Source organism: Telopea speciosissima, chromosome 2 (genome assembly GCF_018873765.1).
Source record: "Telopea speciosissima isolate NSW1024214 ecotype Mountain lineage chromosome 2, Tspe_v1, whole genome shotgun sequence".
Classification (NCBI taxonomy): Eukaryota; Viridiplantae; Streptophyta; class Magnoliopsida; order Proteales; family Proteaceae; genus Telopea; species Telopea speciosissima.
This window is the reverse complement of record NC_057917.1, coordinates 10,923,382-10,930,759: the sequence shown is the minus strand read 5'-3', so window position 1 is coordinate 10,930,759 and position 7,378 is coordinate 10,923,382. Positions and strand designations below refer to the sequence as shown.

Sequence of the window (7,378 nt, the reverse complement as noted above, 5' to 3'; positions counted from 1 at the left end):
TCGTCCATCTGGCTCCAACGAGTGCCCTCCGCCATTGGGTGTTGTTGCTCTGATACCAGGTTGGTAAGATCCGAACTCGAATCCCCTTTAGAGGAGATAGTCTGTCTCCTTTTCTTGCCACCTCGAGCTATGGTGCCTAAGCACTGCTCACAGAGATAACTAGTAAAGGTACTTTGACAAACTCAAATAGATAAAGAAGAATAGTTGTTTAGCAAATCGATGCGTCCTTCTCATTAACTTAGGTATTTAAAACAAAGCTTCCCTAGAAACAAGAAACACTCTCCTACAAAAGAGGTAACAGCCCTACAGAATAGCCTGCAACGGCTTTATTGAGATTAGCCTACAACGGCTTTATTGACACAGCAACATGGACTTTAAAACGACTTCCTAAGGACTGGTCATGCTGATGTCGATTCTGCCATGTGGAAATAAGAAAAAACTTCATATCATCTTCTCATTTCAAATCTCCTTTTTCTGTTTCCCCTTTCCTGTTTTCATGTCGTTTTTTGTTTCAGATCTTGGCGCTATGTCTCCTTGCTTCAGATCTATTTTCATCTCGTTTTCATTTTCACTTCATTTTCGTTTTCTGCTTCAGATCTTGACATTACAGATCTGTTTTCATCTCGTTTTTCTATTTCAGATCTTGGCGTTGTGTCTCCTTCTCGCTCGCCCATGCTCTTTTTCTTTTTAGATCTATTTCAGATCTTGGCGCTACTGTCAGAACTTGGCAGGGGGCAGGGTGTGCTCATCCTCACCACCTTCATCGTACCCCCTGTTCATCCTCATCGTCCTCAACACACCCTTTGTTCCCCCCGACCCTTTTGTTTTCCTTTTCTTTTTTTGTTTGTGGTTGTGCAATTTTTGCAGGTTCCGACGTTAGTGGCGCCTTAGATTTGGCCGGAATCGAAGCCCTTCCCCCTTCCAATTGGGCGGTCACCGGCGCCGGTGATGGTGAAGCTTCTCAGAATGTGCGCCCTGGAATCAATGCAACGACCATCAAGAACTTCATTGGGCCGCGTTCATGTGACTTTCCCTGTCTCCTAAGGTCGTGTCTAGCATGCGGTATAAAAAATGATGTCTTTTTTTTGTTTATTGCGGATGTATTCCTTTTTTATGGCACGTTCATGAATGCGCTTCATTATGTAAGTTGTGTCTATAGCGAGTTTCCTTGGGATGTGGTTGCTACCCATTCCATCTCTCGACCAGTCCCACCTATGACATGTACGTCAGGACCATATGTCTCTCCTTGGTTTCTGAACCTTGTCAGTTGTAAAACCTTGTGTATCACATGTCAACTATCTGGACTATGTTTCTTGTTTTCTTTCTTTTGGCGTTGAATGCGCATGAATGAATAACCCTGGTTTCAACCAAAAAAAAAACCCGTCCTTCATTATATAATGGAGAGGTAGTTTCTGAGACTATTGTAGGATTCTGACGGCGGTTGGAGCCCCACCATGTTTAGAAATTTTGCATATTCCTATGTACGTGACAGAGCGGGGTTGGTAGTAGGGATGTAAACGGATCGGATTTGGCTTAGATAGTGCTATATCCGCATCCACATCCACATCCGATTAGCTTGAGGAAGGATTCGGATAGTGCTAAACGGAAATGGACACGGATACGGATCGGATATTTTATCCATTTACATGTAAATATAGTTTTTCAGATAGCTATAGCCTATTCGTATCCGCATCCTTTTAGCTTTCAGACGGATTCGGATAGTGCTAAATAGATACGGACACGAATTCGGAGTGGGGTTCGTATCCCCAAACCACCTTTGTAGTGGCGGTTGGTTTTCTGCAAGAAGACTGAGTCCTTCCCTTGGATGTCCTCTTACCACGTGTCATCTACTCGTTTAAATAAATGCTTGGCATGATTGTACTCCTTTCTAATAGAGGTTAAGTGTTAGATGAGGCCTTATGTGCCATGTTTATAGTGGTTCCTCTCCTGGCGTGCAATGTTTTTCCTGGCCAATGGAATGCCCCTTCGAGGAAGGGGTGAGGTGGATTTGTCGCTTATGCAGATGGAATGAGATGGTTATGATGTGGATCCAGTTCTTCAACGGCGGGCTGCTCGTCCTGCCGTGCTGTGCAGACACAAGGTGGCGCACATTGATCGCCTTATCCCTGCCCATGCGCCTTGCCTAAATGGGAATAAGGTGGTCATTGCACGTCCTGTATCTACAGCACAGGTAGGACAGGGCAGTGCGCCGTAGAAGATCTGTATGCTTATGATGTAACTGTAGGCTGTTGGCACAAAATATCTCACTTCTATGATTGCGTGCTTGTAATATGTCTGATTGACCTAGTTAAGAAAATACATTGTTTTATAATTAAAGAATGTCATTTTGGATTGGTTTATATATTTATGATGTCCAAACATTATTGTGTTTTTAATTTTTTATTTTATCTCATTATGTTTATATCATTGGGTTGTTGTAGCTCACTCCAATTTATTTTTTCATAGATCATTGACCAGAAGAGAGGACTTTTGGGTTGGACAGCTTACTTCAGTTTTTGTTGTAACAGGTTTGTTCACATGTACTGTACTTGAGTTGGAAAGTTATCGCCCCTAGTATTGGGGGTGGTGCTGTGCGCATCGTGCGGTGCAGCACAGTCCATGTGTGCACAGTGGGCCCCATCATGCACACGTGGGCAGTGCTGCACTGCACGATGCACACAGCACCCCCCCGGGGGCAATAACGATGCATTTCAGTTATAAATTTTGGAAGAATGTAATAACTTAAACATTTTGCTTAGCCACCAGTACTCTGTTAGGAGATTGTTTGTTAGATGGTTTGAAACTTTGAATCTGGATCTTTAGTTATTAATCCTACATTTTATTCAAAGGATTTCCACTTTGTTATTGTCTAAAGCCAATTCTATTATCAAATTGTGAGTATTTTTTATTGAGTCCGGATCCTTTACTTCCGCCTGCCCCAACTTCTGTGTGTGCCCTACACACAGTGGGACACGCAAAGACAGCCTTACCCCTGCCCAAGCGGGGCTAAGGCGGTCTTTGTGCGCCTCATTGTGTGTAAGATGCACACGGAAGTAGGGGTAGGCGGAAGTAGAAGATGTCGATTCTATTTTATTAGGGAATTCTAATGTTACATAACAGGTTGAGTTGTCACACAGATCTTTATACTCTCAGTTCCCTACCCGGTAAAGTTGTCAACCACGAAAATCATAGCTGTTTGGGTTTTTTTTTTTTCAGGGGAAGGGGTAAAGATAGGTATTTGTTTCAAAATTAGGGAAAGTAACTATTTCCTTACAAAAGTTATATAAAACATACATCTATAAGCTGTGGAATTTCATGTTCCTTGTTTTGTTGTGTGGCTCATCGTCAAAACATGGCCATGAAAACTCCTTCTCATCTACCACTTTGCCTTTCTTTTCTGCTCCTTTTACTCTTCGTACGTTGCATCTGTTTCTGCAACAGAAAGTTTGAAAATTACGAGGCTTAAAGTGGTTGAGAGACGAATGAAGGAGAAGAGCCATGACGACGTTGATCCTGCAACAAACAAGGGCATCGAACCTTCTTCTACTTCTGATGATTTGAAGACCTTTTTCTATACACAAACGCTCGACCATTTCAATTATAGGCCTGAAAGCTACAATACTTTTCAACAAAGATATTTGATCAATTTTAAGCACTGGGGTGGTGCAAATTCTAGTTCTCCAATTTTTGCTTTCCTTGGCTCTGAATCCCCTCTTGATGAGGCTATTGTTTCCGCGGACTTGCTCGAAGATAATGCCCCTCGATTCAAGGCTCTTCTATTGTATATAGAGGTAAGGACTAAGGAGGATAATTTCTTTTTTTTAATATTTTTTTATGATTAAAATATATTTAATGAATCCCAGAAATCTCTCCCACCCATCCCCCCTCCTCAATAAAGATCCTCTACGGTGCGCTGCCAGTAGCGGCTTGTGGGACCTAGACAGAGCGCTATGTGCAATGTCCATGTTACCCCTACTCGGACAAGGCGCTCAGGTAAGGGTAAGGCAGACATTGCACGTGACGCTCTATCTGGGCCGCACAAGCCACTATGGGCAGCGCGCCTTAGAAGATCACGATCCCCCTCCCCCAAAAAAAAAATACCTATAGAGCTAAAAAAAAAAAAAAAACTACAGCCGAATCTAACTGAAAGGAAAATCCAAAGAGGATTCAAGGAACCAATTGGGATCGATCTGCGGCCTGGGGTTGAGTGGCCATTGTGATGCGCTCAAATCACAAGCTGCCATATGGATTTCATGTCCATTCAATGGTTAGTAAACGAGCTCCTCAGCGGCCTGGCTTTTCCAAATTTTGAATGGCAATATTTTATTTTTGATTTTTTGATTTTTGATTTTTGAATTTTGAATTGAGCTCATCTACCAACCCCATTGGATCGACATGGAATCCACGGGGCAGCCTAGAAGTTGAGTGCAGCTAGCACGATGGGAATCCGGATCAGCTACCCACATGGGGACGGGTGGGGACAAATCTGACCCCTCCATGGGGCATCGGTCCCATACCCTAGAGGCCGGTCCCACACCTCCATGGAGGGTTCAGATCTGTCCCCACCCGTCCCCTCCATGGGGCATCGGTCCCATACCCTAGAGGCCGGTCCCACACCTCCATGGAGGGTTCAGATCTGTCCCCACCCGTCCCCATGTGGGTAGCAGATTTGAACTCGCACGATGAATCCCGATCAGCTACCCACATGGGGATGGGTGGGGACAAATCAGACCCCTCCATGGGGCATGGGTCCCACACTCCCATGAAGGGTTCAGATCTATCCCCACCCATCCCCATGTGGGTAGTAAATCTGAACTCGTAATTTCTTCTTCTTTAACTCAAGAAAAAAAGATAACCCGAAAACAAATTATCATTTGGGCCTATTCCTAGTAACTCTGACCGTCAAGGAGGGCAAGAACTTAGCAGAACTAATTTGACCTTCTTCCCATTTTGATTTTAGGAGGAAACACCCAAACCCCACGATTCTTTGAAGCAAAGGACTCTCTCTCTCTCTCTCACATTTGTGTTTCTTCACAGCACCGTTACTATGGACAATCAATCCCTTATGGGTCGTGGAAAGAAGCATTCCAAAACGCTAGCACTCTTGGGTACTTCAGCTCTTCCCACGCTCTCGCCGATTATGCCGAGGTGATTATTGATCTGAAGAAAAATTTGTCTGCAGAGTCCAGCCCTGTTATTGTCTTTGGAGCATCTTATGGTGGAAGTATGTCATTTATATGTTCTCATACCATATACATATAATTTCTCATTTTGAAACTATTTATATAAATCTCTTGAATTCTTTCTTCTTCTTTTTTTGTAGTGCTTGCGACATGGTTTCGACTGAAATATCCTCATCTCACCCTTGGAGCACTTGCATCATCTGCACCAATTCTTTTGTTTGATGATATAACCCCAGAAAATTGATATCATTCTATTGTCACCAAGGTTTTTAGGGTAAACATACAATCAAAATCTATATATTAGAATTTTTTTTTCATTTTCCAATTTTAATCATTAATAAAGATCTCCAATGGTGCAGGAAGAAAGTGAGAATTGCTACAATACGATAAGACAAGTGTGGACGAAAATCGACAATACTAATCTTAAATCCCTCGGCGAAAAGTTTCAAACTTGCCAGGAATTAACTAAACTCAATCTCTTTTCCTAGAAAGATAAATGATTTTGTTGTGTCACTGAATTAATTTAGTCCCACATCGGATGTCGTTGGCCATGGAATATCCATATAAGTGACGGCCAACCTTTACATCATATAATGCATTTTAAAAGGTGTGTGACGAAACTTAACCAAAACAGACAATATCGTGACATGTGGGGCTCGCTGTGGATTATGGCACTTCATTTCATCTTCATTGCTTAACATATCCTCAATTGTTTTTGTTGGATTTTTATTTTTTTTATTTCTTCTTAGGCCATTGAACAAGTCTTCAGATCTCAAGGACTACTTGGACTATGTATTTACAAGCCAAGCACAATATAATAATCCATTTTCTCCAGCAGTTTCAATACTTTGCAAAGCAATAGATGAAGCATCCAATAGAACAACAGATATTCTAAGCAGGATATTTGCAGGTCAAGATGCTCTTAGACCAAACAAATCATTATGCTTTGATATATATGAAACTGATGAATATGGTGAGGGTTGGAATTGGCAGGTAATTCATTAATTAACTAAAAATACAAAGACAACCAACCTTAATTAAATTTGATTACACCTTAAACATTGTATTAACAATTAATGGTTTGTCTTCATTTAGATATGTAGTGAGATGGTACAGCCGATTGCACCGGGTAGCAGCAATGAGACCATGTTCCAACCGAAAACATTCAATCTCACCAGTTACTTTGAAGACCGTAAGAAAAAATATGGTGTTAGTCCTCGGCCTCATTGGATCACAACTGAATTTGATGGTCGTGTAAGTTTTAATTAATTTGGTATGCATTCTTAGAATACATTCTAGATCGATTTTGCATTCTCGGATGATAAAAATAATTGTTTTTATCATCTAAGAATGTGAAATCGACTTAGAATGTATTCCAATAATACATACCAAACACATATTTAATTAATTTTATTTGAATATGATCTTTTTGGAACTCATTCATAACTTATAATACTGGTGCGAATTATAAATACAGGATATAAAGCGGGTTCTTAAGAGGTTTGGAAGCAACATCATATTCTCCAATGGACTAAAAGACCCATTTAGCAGTGGAGGCTAATAACTTGAAGTATTTAGTTTTGAATTATTAGTTTTCTTGAACAATCTGACTTTGCTTTTGTCTTGATTCTCATTAATTGGGTTCTGGAAAGCATATCTCCTAGCATCATAGCGGTTAAGACAGAACAAGGTATGTGGTGTACCATGTAGAAGAAAAGAAACTAAGTTGAAGATGTGTATGGTTATCTTTTTTACTCATAATTAGAATATTATTCTCTCCAATTCCATAAAGTGTGGTAGTGCGGCAGTGCTAGGTGGAGATGTCGACACCTGGCAGCTGCTGCACCAACTGTCCATATCAATGAGATCGGACCGTTGGATGTAGCAGTTATCAAGTGTCGACATCTCCACCTAGCACTACCGCACTACCACACTTTAGGAATTGGAGAGGATAATAATCCCTCATACTTAAGCTATCTTCTGTGTGTTGTGTATTTATGTAAGTTTTTCATGCTGCAGGAACTCATTGCATGGATCTAGGTGGTTCATCACCTGACATTCCAAAGTGGTTAGTCAAGCAAAGAAACAAAGAGATCAATATAATATAATTCGTAGATGGCTGGCATATTATTATATGGATCTTGCAGCAAAAGTATGATAGGACCAAAATTTCATCTCAATGTCTGGGAGGAAGA

The 7,378-nt window shown here is 41.2% G+C and overlaps 1 pseudogene; it reads left to right on the top strand.

Moving 5' to 3' along the window:
- The first annotated feature begins 400 nt into the window (after positions 1–400).
- LOC122650436 lies at positions 401–7,378 on the top strand (annotated as a pseudogene).